Source organism: Chrysochloris asiatica, unplaced genomic scaffold (assembly GCF_000296735.1).
Source record: "Chrysochloris asiatica unplaced genomic scaffold, ChrAsi1.0 scaffold00326, whole genome shotgun sequence".
Taxonomy (NCBI): domain Eukaryota; kingdom Metazoa; phylum Chordata; class Mammalia; order Afrosoricida; family Chrysochloridae; genus Chrysochloris; species Chrysochloris asiatica.
In genome coordinates this window covers 1,413,645-1,426,791 of record NW_006408844.1, presented here as the reverse complement: position 1 = coordinate 1,426,791, position 13,147 = coordinate 1,413,645, and the positions used below count along the sequence as shown (strand labels likewise).

The window sequence follows — 13,147 nt, the reverse complement described above, 5'->3', positions numbered from 1 at the left end:
TGGAGGAGAATCAAAGGCTTAGGGAGATAGAAATGTTAGACTGAGTTTATAATGTTAGACTGAGTTTATCGTGTGTGGCCCACACATCTACCCTCCAACTATATTCCATGACAAGGTTGTTGTTTTTGTTAAGTGCCATCGAATCAATTCCAACTCATAGTGACCCTGTATAGGGTTTCCTAGGAGCAGCTGGTAGGTTTGAACTGCTGACCTTGTGGCTCACAGTCCAGTGCTTATCTTACCTCACCACACCAGGAATTAGAAAGTTCTTTCTTTACCAAGACATTAAAAAATCTATTAGTTAGAGGAGCACCTACATCTTTAAGAATCTCTTTGATTGCTCTTTGCCAGGTATGACTACAGGGACTGCTGTTGTTGTTGTTAAGTGCTGTCAAGTTGGTTCGACTTCATAGTGACCCTATATAGGGTCTCCAAGGAAAGGCTGGTGAGTTTGAACCACTGAACTTGGGGTTAGCAGTCCAGTGTTTCTCTTACAGCATCACACCAGGACTCCAGGGGTTACCATGGACTCCCTGAATTCAATGTGGATGATGGAATCTTGCAGTGTCAGAGACAATGCTTAACCATCAAAGACAGGCTGAGCAGGACAGAACTGATCATCAGAATGCCTTACTTGTAGAGGCATTGCCAATTAATCATGAAGCCCCTAGGAATAGAAATTGTTGGGAAACCTACCAGAGCATTGTTTACTCTATATAACAGGGAAAACACTCTAGGTAGGCGTGGTAGCCAAAAACATGACTTGAGTCGCCATAGTAGAGAGTTAGGGCCTCTCACCCAATTTCCAAACCTAAATCAAGTCACTAATTCAGCTCTTTGTTGTTGTTATTAAGTGCCATTGAGTCAGTTCCTACTCATAGCAACACTGTACAAGCTTTCCAAGGAGCAACTGGTTGATTTGAACTGCCAACCTTGTGGTTAGTAGTCTAGTGCTTATCCTAATTGAAGAGAAATAAAATCCCTTGAGAAATTAGCCTAGACCATTGCCACAAGTACATACTATAAGTCTTCCTCCAAGCCTGTCCCAAAAGGATCTGTGGCTAATTTAAATGACCATGCATTGGGAAAGAGGAAATAGCCAGACTTTTCAGGAATTATTATACTCCTGAGGATCAAAATATCACTGTTAGCCAGTAGTCAAAGGATAAGCTTACAACATCAAGTAATAGATGGAGACTTAGCTGAAGCTTCACAATGGACCCAGTTGGCCCACTTTATGGTTGTTTCCTCGATTCTTGAATGTATAATTGGAACAGACATACCCATCAGCTGGCAAAATCCTCACATTGGCTCTCTGACATATGAACTGGGGGTTATAATGGCTAAAAAGTGCTAAGTGGAAGTCCCTACAAATACCTACCAAAATAGTAAGCCAGAAGCAACGCTACATCTCTGGAGGCAACATGCAGAGATTCATGTCACCATCAAAGACTTGAAAGAATCAGGGGTGGTGAAATCTATCACATCCCTATTTAACTCAACAGTTAGGCCTGTGTAAAATTCCAGTGGATTTTGGAGAATGCTTGTGGACTATTGTAAACTAACTCAAATGATGACTCCACTGTCAGCTGCCCTCTCAGATGTAATATCACTACTGAAGTATATCAACATGATCCTGATACCATTCTAACTGTAACGTTCTAACCCTCCACTTAACCTGTATAGGTAAGGTGTCTTCTCTCTCACCACTTTCAAGATTTCTTTTTGTAGAAAATTTTCATTTTCTTTTCATTTCACTTTTCCAAACTTTTTGAAGCCCCCTCACATATAATACAGCATATAGGGACACAGTTATAAAAACTTAGATATAACCAAACACCTCATGAGATACAGCTACTGGGCTTGAAGGCTAAACACCAAAGTGTCAGGGTCATAAAGATAATGTTCTACAACCTAATTTGGTCAGTAGCTTCTGGAGTCTTAAAAGCTTGCAAATGCCCATCTAAACAATAACTATTAGTCTTTTCCCATGTGAAGCAAAGAATGACAAAAACTGAAGACTCAAGGTAGCAATCAGTCCAAAGGATTTATGACTCACATCTACCACAGATTCCTGTATCCGGAGAGCAAAATAAGTAGATGGTGCCCAGCTACCACTGCTGACCATTTTGACCAGGAGCACAATAGAGGATCCCATTTAGAGTAGATGTGAAATATAGAATAAAATTTAAATTCATAAGACAGATCAGACTTCCTTACCTGACAGGGACTAGAGGAACTCTAGAGATTTTGCTTCCAGACAAATTTCTAACTTAGAACTGAAGTGACTCCTAGAGATAACCTTTCAACCAAATAATAAACTGGCCTATGAAACAAACAATACCCGGGAGGAATGTGCTCCTTGGAACAATCAACTATCAGAGACCAAAGGGCAGCATCTGTCCAAAAGTAAACATGAAAAGGGAGGTAGGGACAGGGGACCCAGAAGAATGGAAATGGGGAGAGTGCTGATACATTGTTGGGATTGCAGTCAGTGTCATAGAACAATTGAATAGAAAACTAATTTGCACCTAAAACCACAATAAAATGTTCAAAACAAAACAAAAGCAGCTGTCCCATTGGTTGTAAAGTTTGGAACTCATGAGAGCTGTTGACTATGTTGTTCTCATCATCAGCAAATCCCAGGGGCACATCCCTTCACAACACATGTTCTACAAAGGGCCAAGAAGTTGATCCCGGCTGACTGGTGAGTACAGCACCCCACAGGAGCACCATCTTGAGCAAGAGAGTCCCTGCGGGCCTGACTGAAGGGAGAAGTTGGCAGGCTTAACAAGCTACAACTCAGTGTCTGCCTGATTCTACTAAGGCCAAGTGTGGAGACATAAAGAGACACTGTAGGAGATACCAGAGTAAACAGGGCTTGGCAGGTGAGTGGGCTGGTGTGGGGATGATGGAGTAGGAGGTGGAAGCATGCAGATTCAGGAAAATGGATTGAATGTTACATAAGAGGCAGATTCCCAGGATCCAGTTTGGTTGTGTATACATACATGGGCTGGGAGATCTTAGGTCAGATACCCTGGCAGGCCTCGAAAATAGGACTGACAGGCAGGATTCAAACAGTCTTGTCCAAAGTCTTCCCACAAGAAATCAAAACTGATTCTTGAAATAATTGAAAGCACGAGCAAACACTGAGCTGTGTTCTGGGCTCTTGTGAAAGTACTGTTTGTGCATTCTCGCCTTGAAGACTCACAACAAGTCTATGAGGTTACAGGGAAGGAAACAACATTTAGAGAGGGGACAATGACTTGCCCACGGTCACAGAGCTGTTAAGTGGGAACTGGGACTCAAATCCAGTCCTTTCTGACTCCACACCCACATATTTAACCATTAATGATGGCATAGTGACAGAATGAAGGTGAGAACCTACCTTGCAGCAGTGCTCACTGAATGGAAGAGTCTTGTCCTCTCTCTACGAGCATGAACCATGTGCCATCTACCTCTGAACCGCCATCCTTCCAAGCATTGAGGGAACACTCCAAAAATTGCTAATTGAATTAGAAACACCTTAGAGATCATTTCCTCCAAAGCCTGTCCTGAATAGATGGGAAAACCAAGACTTGGGGGCTCAAAGTCACACAACAAGCAAGTGGCAGTACTAGTCCAGGAAATACAACTCTTTATTTTCAGGCCAGGGCTCAGTTCTTTGCAGCAGGTCGACTCTATAGAAGGTGCTCTAGTGATACTGTAGGGTAAGCACTGGACTGCTTCTGCAAGGTCAGTGGTTCCATGAATCACTCCTCAGAAACCCTATACAGGTTCCAGAACAACCTATCTATGCTTACCCTTTACCAGTCATGACCATGGGTAAGAGTTTCTTTTTCTGGCCCTTATTTGTTGAAGAGGTTCTACAATCATGCCGTGGATGGGTTGCATCATGAAATAAGATGAGGTACTTAAAGCTCAGGGTCAGTGGACACTCAGGTTACTGGGTTTTCTGTCCTCTCTCTCCCCACTAACATTGTAATTAGCATATAGAGATTCCTAACAGGAAGGATCTCCTGAAGCAGGTTCTCTGTCCTGTGAACAGTGTCATTTCATCCCTAAGCACTGATGTAATATGTAACTCAAAAGAAAACAAGAGCATGACACCTATAAAAGAGTATAAGAAAGTCGAGTCAAATCCTGGCAGTTCCCATGATGGATGACTGAATGGTGCTTTGCAATATTAAGCGTTAAATTCTTGTGGAATGAATTTGTGGTGCTCCTGCTTTTATGACGACCCAAACAAATGCTGGGCATCCTAGTGGTAGTAAAAATCCATGTGCTACCTCTTCATCAGCATCTCTGTTTGTGTACCACCAGTTGCAAAGCAGTGTGACAGAAGAGGTGGATAACAGGACTTGATAGACTCTTAAGGGATCCTCTGAGTTTAGCCCTCAAAGTTTCTTCTCCTCAAACTTTCCAATATGAGGAGGCCAACATAGGGACTGTCAGATCATGACTGCCAATAGCCTTGGCCAGGGCAATGTGGTTTTCAGCCCTTTAGATATGACAAAAACCCAGTGACGAAACCTGTCAGGATGGGGTTCTGTTAACTGAAGGATAACCCTTTAAAATCAAAACAGTGCCAGTTCACCATCTTGCCAAGTCATGAGATTGTCAATGACCATAAGAGTGCCCTCTGACATTCTCTTTTAAGGAGCATAAACACAGGAAGGTTGTCTGCCCCATGCTTATCTCAGACACAAAGCCACTTGTCAGTCACCACCATACTTGCAGGAGTCAGGGTACACAATTCAATCACAGAGCAAACCATGAAATTGTTTAAAGATGGTAGAACAGGGGATAGGGATTGCATTATAATTGAATACTTAAAAAAATAATGCCATTTATAATATTCTGTTATTCTAGAACATGAGAGCAGTTTCTGGGTTTTTTGCTTGTTTGTTTTAGAAAAGAAATACAGTAGATGTAGGTGCAAGAAATTTATGAGGCAACTGCTTATGGAATCAGTGAGACTAAAACAATGTAGACATGAACCTGCCTGGGTTGTTTGGCCAGAGGCTTGTCCCTGAAGTAGACACGCATCAGTATTGTTTTCAGCTCAAAACCATCAGGGCTGGAGTTGACCCAAACACACAATTAATGAGCATGCATAAAGTCTTTCAGAACAGCCTTCCCACGTGGAGTTCTTTTGTCTTTGACCATCGACAGCCCCCCGGTCTCTAGGTCGTCAGAGCAACAACAGTTCTGACAATACCTTCTTGGGTCTTCATCTGAGTTGGTCTTAGAGGAGCTAATAGAAGAGTGGGCATAAAAATGATAAAGACCTGGATAGAGTGGAAGAAAATGTAGAACAAGCTTCAAAATTATTTTTAAACTGACTTGGTGTAATAGTCAGAAATACTGGAGGAACCCGAGACTATCGTCCTCTAATGGAACTCACCCTCAGGACCCAATTTTCAACCATGCAGCAGATAGGTATATAGGGGGAATGAGACCATTAGTAAGGTAGGCTCACCATGCAATGGTTAATCACTCAAGATCTAAAGGACAACATTTACCTAAGGACAAAATTGAGAAGGAGGTGGTGGTGGTGGTTATGTGCCGTGGAGTCGGTTTTGACTCATAGCAACCCTGTACAGGGTTTCCGAGGCTGTAAATCTTTACAGGAGCAGAAAGCCTCATCTTTCTCCCGCAGAACAGCTGGTAGTTTCAAACTGCTGACCTTGCAGTTCACAGCCTGATTTGTAGCCACTATGCTACCAGAGAAGGAGGGTGGAATGAAAATAGGAATCACAGAGAGGAAGTGGGATAACACTTGTTGCATGGAGGGGATTGCAACAAAGTGTATGATTTGTTTAATGTAAAGTGATCATTTCTCTAAACTTTCATTTAATTCACAATGAACAGTGTTTTTAAAAAAATCACTGAAGACAAACACCTGCAGTAGCTAGGAGGAAAAAGAGTAATATAGCAGCCAGATAAATAACCTGGTTCCCTAATTCTGTGCAGTAGTAGGGAGACCTACCTTCAGCTAAGGCTCCATCAGGAAGTTAGTATTCCCACCAAAGGCATTTGCCCTTCTCATGCCTGAAACATAGATAACGTGCCTTCCCCCATACTCCACCCACATATACACAGGGATGAACACAGAGAACTCAGTACAGAGAGAGGCAGTCAGACCTGCTCTCCCCTATGTAATGAGTAAAAAGCATGTTGCAGAAAACCTTGAAAAAAAATCAACTCTAGTAAGTGGTATGGTGATAACAACATTTAGTAGAACTTTAAGCAGGTGTAAAAGAAAATATAGGAACTTAGGGATCTGATGTCCAAAAGACAATGAGGGACATTGAACAACTAGAAGACTCACTTTCAATGCACTTTACACAGTTGTAACTAGATAATCAACTGTAATTGGTTTTTTAATGCATGATCCCTCTACTAGAAGGAACCCCATGAAGGTGAACTTTGAATGCCTTGTTTTACCATTTTACAACCTTAAATTCAGAAAGTACTTATTGTATTCAATGAAAGGAGGGAATTGTGGGCTAAGATGGAGGAATCAATATTGGAGGCCACCAACAGTTCTCCATTCTTGGTTATAAATACATGAATTGCATTAACAGCCTTTGGTATGGATTACAGCTCAATGTCAAGAAAACAAAAATCCTTACCACTGGATCAATAAACAACATTCTCATCAATGGAGAAAAGATTGAAGTTTCAAGGACTTCATTCTTCTTGGATCAACTATCAACACTCATGGAAGCAGCAGTCAAGAGATCAGACGATGTATTGCATTAGGCAAATCTGCTGCACAGAAACTTTTTAAAGTGCTGAGCAAAGATGTCAGCTTGAGGACTAAGGTGTGCCTGACCCAAGCCATGGTGTTTTCAATAACCTCATAGGCATACAAAAGCTGGACAGTGAATAAGGAAGATCGTAGAAGAATTAATGCCTTTGAGTTATGGTGTTGGAGGAGAATACTGAAAGTGCCATGAGTTGCCAAAAGAACCAATAGATCTGTTTTGGAAGAAGTACAGCCAGAGTGTTCCCTGGAGGCCAAGATGGCCAAACTTCATCTCTCATACTTTGGGCATATTGTCAGGAGGGAGCAGTCGCTAGAGAAGGATATCATGTTTGGTAAGGTGGAAGGTCAGAGAAAAAAAGGAAGACCTCCAACGAAATGGACTGGCCAAGTGGCAGCATCGATGGACTTAAGCGTGGCAACTATATTGAGGTTGGCCCAGGATTGGGCAGTGTTTCATTCTGCTGTGCATAATAAGGTCACTATGAGTGGGTACCGACTCGATGGCACCTAACAACAACAACAACAAAACTGTAGAAATCTCATTCCAAATTTTGGTTGTTCTGATTTCCAGATGTTGTGGCTGTCTGTCACCTGGGCATCCAGTTCTGTTCCACCATGAAAGCCACAGCCTGTAATAGATCAGAGGACTTTGCACCTGCCTTTTATCTGGGGGGCATCCCCTCTCTACAGGAATTTCTCTTCCTCCCAATCTTCATCTTCCTGCTCTTCTACTTCCTCATTCTTGTGGGTAACACCTTGATCCTGGTAGCTGTCATGGTAGAACCCAACCTCCATAAGCCCATGTACTTCTTCCTGATCAATCTCTCTGTCTCGGACATTCTTTACACCACATCCATTGTCCCCAAAATGCTGTCCCTGATCCTACTTGGGGACTGCTTCCTCACTTTTCTGCCTGCTTCCTGCAGATGTACCTCTTCCATGGCCTCAACTGCTCAGAAGCCTTCATTCTAGTGGTCATGCCTATGACCGCTGTGTGGCTATCTACCGCCCACTGCACTACCCTGTCCACATGACCCCACAGACCAATGCTGCATTGGCAGCCAGTGCCTGGCTCACTGCCCTCCACCTGCCCATCCCAGCAGTGGTACAGACCTCCCAGATGGCATTTGGCTCTGTAGCCCATGTCTTCCATTGCTTCTGTGACCACCTGGCTGTGGTCCAGGCCTCCTGCTCTGACACCACCTCCCAGACCTTCCTGGGCTTCTGCATCACCATGGTGGTGGCCTTCCTGCCCCTTCTTCTGGTGCTTCTCTCCTACGCCTGCATCCTGGCCTCCGAGCTTTGCATCAACTCCCAAGATGGATGCACAAAACCCTTCTCCACCTGTAGCTCCCACCTCCTGGTGGTCAGCACCTACTATTCATCCATTGCTATAGTCTATGTGGCCTATAGGGCTGACCTGCCTCTGTTATTTCCACATTATGGGCAATGTGGTGTTTGCCATTCTCACACCTGTCCTTAACCCCCTCATCTATACTCTACGGAACAAGGATGTCAAAGCAGCCATCACCAAAATGGTATGTTCTCCAGACTCACAATGATCTGGACAACTTGATCCTTGGTGGTGGTGATTATGTGCCATGGAGTTGGTCCCAACTCATAGCGACCCTACATAGGGTTTCCAAGGCTGTAATTCTTTGCGGGAGCAGAAAGCCTCATCATTCTCATGCGGAACCACTGGTAGTTTCAAACTGCTGACATTAAGATTAGTAGCCCAATTTATAACCACTATGCTCCCAGAGCTCCTTGTTATTTGTTATGTGCCTTCGAGTCGGTTCCGACCCATAGCGACCCTGTATAGGGTTTCCGAGGGTGTAAATCTTTACGGGAGTAGAAAGCCTCATCTTTCTCCCGCGGAGCAGCTGGTAGTTTCGAACCGCTGACCTTAAGGTTCGCAGCCCGATTCGTAACCACTACGCTACCAGAGCTCCTTAGATATAGCTAATTCTGCTTCTAGAACACCAGTGTGCTAAAAACAGATTGTTGTTATTGTTAAGTGCCATTGAATCTGTTCATACTCATAGCAACCTTGTACAGGGTTTGAACAGTCTAATTTGAGGTTAGAAGTCCAATGCTTATCCTATAGTGTTACATCAGGATACAGCTACCCAAAAATTTTTGAAATGAAAGAATGACTTATAGCAGGTCCACAACTATACCACTGTGACTTCCGTTTCTATTAATGATAGACTAGGTTGCTAAATCAACCCTTCTGTGGAAAGAACTAAAAATATCAGGTAAAACATTAAAAAGTATCTTCTTAAAAGCACCAAAGAGGTTTTTCGATATAATAAGGCTAAAATTGGAATAAAGGTGAGAACAGAGAGTTGAATTATTAGGCATGGATAGATGTACTGACCAATGAATCAGAATAGAGAGTCTAGAAATGACACATAAGCAAGTAGACATTTGATATATGAAGGAATTAGCACTGCAGATCAGTGTCGAAGATAAACGTATAAAACATTGTTTTGGAATTATCCATATGTCAAAAATGCAATTCATCCCTTTCTTTGAACCAAACACAGAAATAAATTTCATTAAAATCTGAAAGACAAAACTGTAAAACAGTATAGGAGACTAAAGTCATGATCTCACAATGCGGAAATATGTCTTCAACAAAATTTAAAAGCTCTAAGCATAGAGAATAAAATGGATAAATCTGATTTTTCCAGAACTCTAAGTTCATCAAAAGATGCAAAAAAGATGGTGGAAATTTTGCAATGTATATAACCAACTAGGGATTCACAACTCCAAATGCATAGAGAATTGCTTCAAATCAATAAGAAAATGCTAGGCAAGCCACTAGAAAAAATGAGCAAATTACTTCATAAGACAATACACCAATGTCCAATAAATATATGAAAAAGTACTCAGCCTCTATAGTAATAAGAGAAATGCAAATTACAACCACATACAAATACCAGTAGAAACCAACCAGGTTGGATAAAATGTAGAAGTCTGACAATACCACAATTGGTAGGGATGTAGGTCAATGGAAGCTCTCACACACTGATAATGGAAATGCAAGTTTGTATCGATATTTTGGGAAATACCTTGTCACCACCTTATAATGTTGAAAACACATATACTCATGACTCAGTGCAACAGCATGTCTCTAATTTTCAAAATGTCCATAAAATGTAATTTCTCACCCCAATTTTTAAATGAATGAATTACATCTACATGAAATATGAAGGAATCTTGCATACTGTTAAGCAAAAGAATCAGAACTCAGAAGGACACATATAGTATGACTCGTTTTAAAGACAGGCAACCCTAAACTATAGATATATTTGTAATCAATGCATACAGTGGTCATAAACTATGAAAAGAAGAGAAGGCCTTTTTAGCATAAAAAAAGAAATGTAATCGTGGTTACTTCTGTAGGAGAAGGAGGGGATTATAATCAGAGTAGGAGTACCCAGGGGTTGGTGGCATTTTGCCAGTTTAGTTTTTCTCCTGAGTGTTGGTGATATAGGTATTTGCTTTATAATTAAACTGTATATTTAGGTTTTATAGCTTTTCCTGTAAGAGTATTAAAATATTTTACAAAGTGTTATTCCACTGGCAGAGACTTCAACAGTAGTTCTCAATAGTTGGTTCGTCTTTCCATGGGTCTTCACATTTACAGTAAACATCAAGCTTCTGATTATAATTTTCTTCATTTGTTCAATCACATAAAAAACCCTTACTAAGCACTGGAGACATGTTGGGTCATGCAGTTGTTGTTGTTGTGATGTGCCGTGGAGTCAGTTCCGATTCATAGTGACCTTGTATAGGGTTTCCGAGGCTGTAGATCTTTACGGGAGCAGAAAGCCTCATCTTTCTCCCACGGAATGGCTGGTAGTTTCAAACTGCTGACCATGAGATTAGCAGCCTGCTTTGTAACCACTATACTACCAGAGCTCCTTGGGCCATGCAATAGTAGCTAGAAACACAGAAGTTAACCGGGATAGTTGTGGCCCTATGTTATTGCTCAAAATCCCATGAGGGATAGAGACATGGCAGAAATAATATAATGTGGTAGGTGCTGTTTTATATGGAAACATGATCCAAGATGAGTGGGAACACAGAGAATAATATTTATTTAAATGTATCTCGTATAAATATTATCAATTTTGTGGTAAAACATTCACATATTTGCAATTTTAACCATTTTAAGTGTATAGTTTAGTGACATTAGTTACATTCCCTATGTTTTTAAACATCACATTTCCAAACACAAACTCAGTAACCTTTAAACAATAACTCCCCATTCTTTCCTTTTTCCTCCAGTCCCTGGTAACCACTAATAAACTTTAGTATCTATGCATCTGCCAATTCTACATATTTCGTACAAGTGGAATCACGCGAAGTTTGTCTTTCTGTGACTAACTTATTTCACTCAGCACAATGTTCTTTAGATTCACCTACGTTGTAGCATGTATCAGAACTTCGTTTCTCTCTGTGGCTGAACATTGTATATATATATGGCTGCTGTAACAAAATACTGCAAAGTGGTTTGAAAGAATAGAAATTAATTTTCTCACAGTTTTGGAGGCTGGCAGTCCAAATCAGGGTCTTGACCATGTTGATATTTTTATGGATCCTTCTTCTAGTTTCTGGGGACTACTACAGTCTTTGGAATTCACTTGCTGCTTATAGATTTATCGGCCCCACATGGCATTGCTCTCTATGTATCTGTCTCTCTGTGTCTTTTTTCTCTTTTTATAAAACACACTCTGTAGGTTTTATGTTTAGAAGCCCCCCCCCCACTTTGGTACAATGTAATTAACCTATCAAAAAGAAAATTCTATTTCTAAACAGAGTCACATTCACAGGTGCAATCCTCCTGTAGTCATGACAGATGGATCTTGTCTGAAAGGAGAGAATGCAAGAAAGATGTTGACCTGTGCTTTATTGACGCCCAAAGGGTTTCCATTGTGTGGTTCATGATAACCATTTGGTAGATATGGACTGGTTAAATGGGAGAGGCCCTGGGCTGCTTCCGTCAGAGGAGGAAGAGGTTCACCCTGGTGCTAACAATGATGTCATGGGGTATCCATTTCTACCTATCCAGAGGGATTGGTTTTTACATTAGACCCACTCCATCCCCATCATCATCAAGACATGGAGTTTACAGTCAATTGAACCCAAAGGAATTGATACTCAACCCCCTTCAAGAATAACACAAACCAGAAAGGAATCAAATGAGAGCAGCAACGGGAAGAATTACAGACCTTCCAGGCAGACAGAAAGGAAAAGCATTCCCAGACAAATAAATAGGGCAGGCACATATTTGTAGTTGAGCTCAGTTAAACCTACCATGGTGACCTACCATGGGTGACCCTGCTGGTATTTAAACTACCAATAGCAATGCTTCCAGCATTGCAGGAACGCACAAGCCACCACAGTATGACAAACTGACAGACACATATTAGAGAAAAGAAAATACACCTTAGCAAATTATGATACAGATGCAGTAGTACTTACGTGGAACCTTGAGCAAATGCATGAGCAGAAAGTGAGAATTTCAGCAAATAGTTACATTAGTCTTTATACTTTGTTTTTAAATTCACAATTATAATAATTTTAAGTCAAAATTATAAAACGCTTCTTTAGTGTGTTCTAACTTCCATTCCTGCCTCCTCTACCTATTACATCCTCCTTTAGAAATTAATATATATTCATTTTTTGTTTTATTTTTCCATTTTTAGCATAAGCAAACACATACATATATACATATTGTCACTCTTCTTAAAGAAATGGTAGCATACTATACACATGGTTCTGTATTTTGATGTTTTTATTCAATCAGCAGTTTTAAGAAGTAAATCTTTTTAAGATGGGAAAAATAGTACATTTGAGATTATATGGAAGAGAACAAATAGATGGTGATAGAGAACAGAGTGGGAGAAAAGTTCAAATTGACCGGCTTAGACAGGAGCATGTGGTAGTTCATCCATGATATCAGGTGGGAAGACAGAGAATGTGGCTGCAGATGCTGGTAGGTGAGTGGATATGGGGAGAGAGTCTGTGGTTGTTCTCTCCCTCTCCACATTGGCTGAAGTGACAATAGGGCCAATAAAGGTACTTACTGGTGGACTGGAGCCACTCACTCATCTATGCCAAGAAATTTTAAAGATAGCTACTTGGTCTACTGATTGGAAGAGATCCATACTTGTGCCCATTCCAAAGAGAGGTGACCTAATGGAATGTGAAAGTCATCAAACAATATCATTAATATCACATGCAAGTAAAATTTTGCTAAAGATAATTTTTAAATGGCTGCAGCAGTACATTGACAGAAAACTGCCAGAGCTTCAAGCCAGAATCCTAAGAGGACATGGAACAAGGGATATTACTGCT

The 13,147-nt window shown here is 41.1% G+C and overlaps 1 pseudogene; it reads left to right on the top strand.

The window, feature by feature from the left end:
• Positions 1-7,390: 7,390 nt before the first annotated feature.
• Positions 7,391-8,337, top strand: LOC102833615 (annotated as a pseudogene).
• The last annotated feature ends 4,810 nt before the right edge of the window (positions 8,338-13,147 follow it).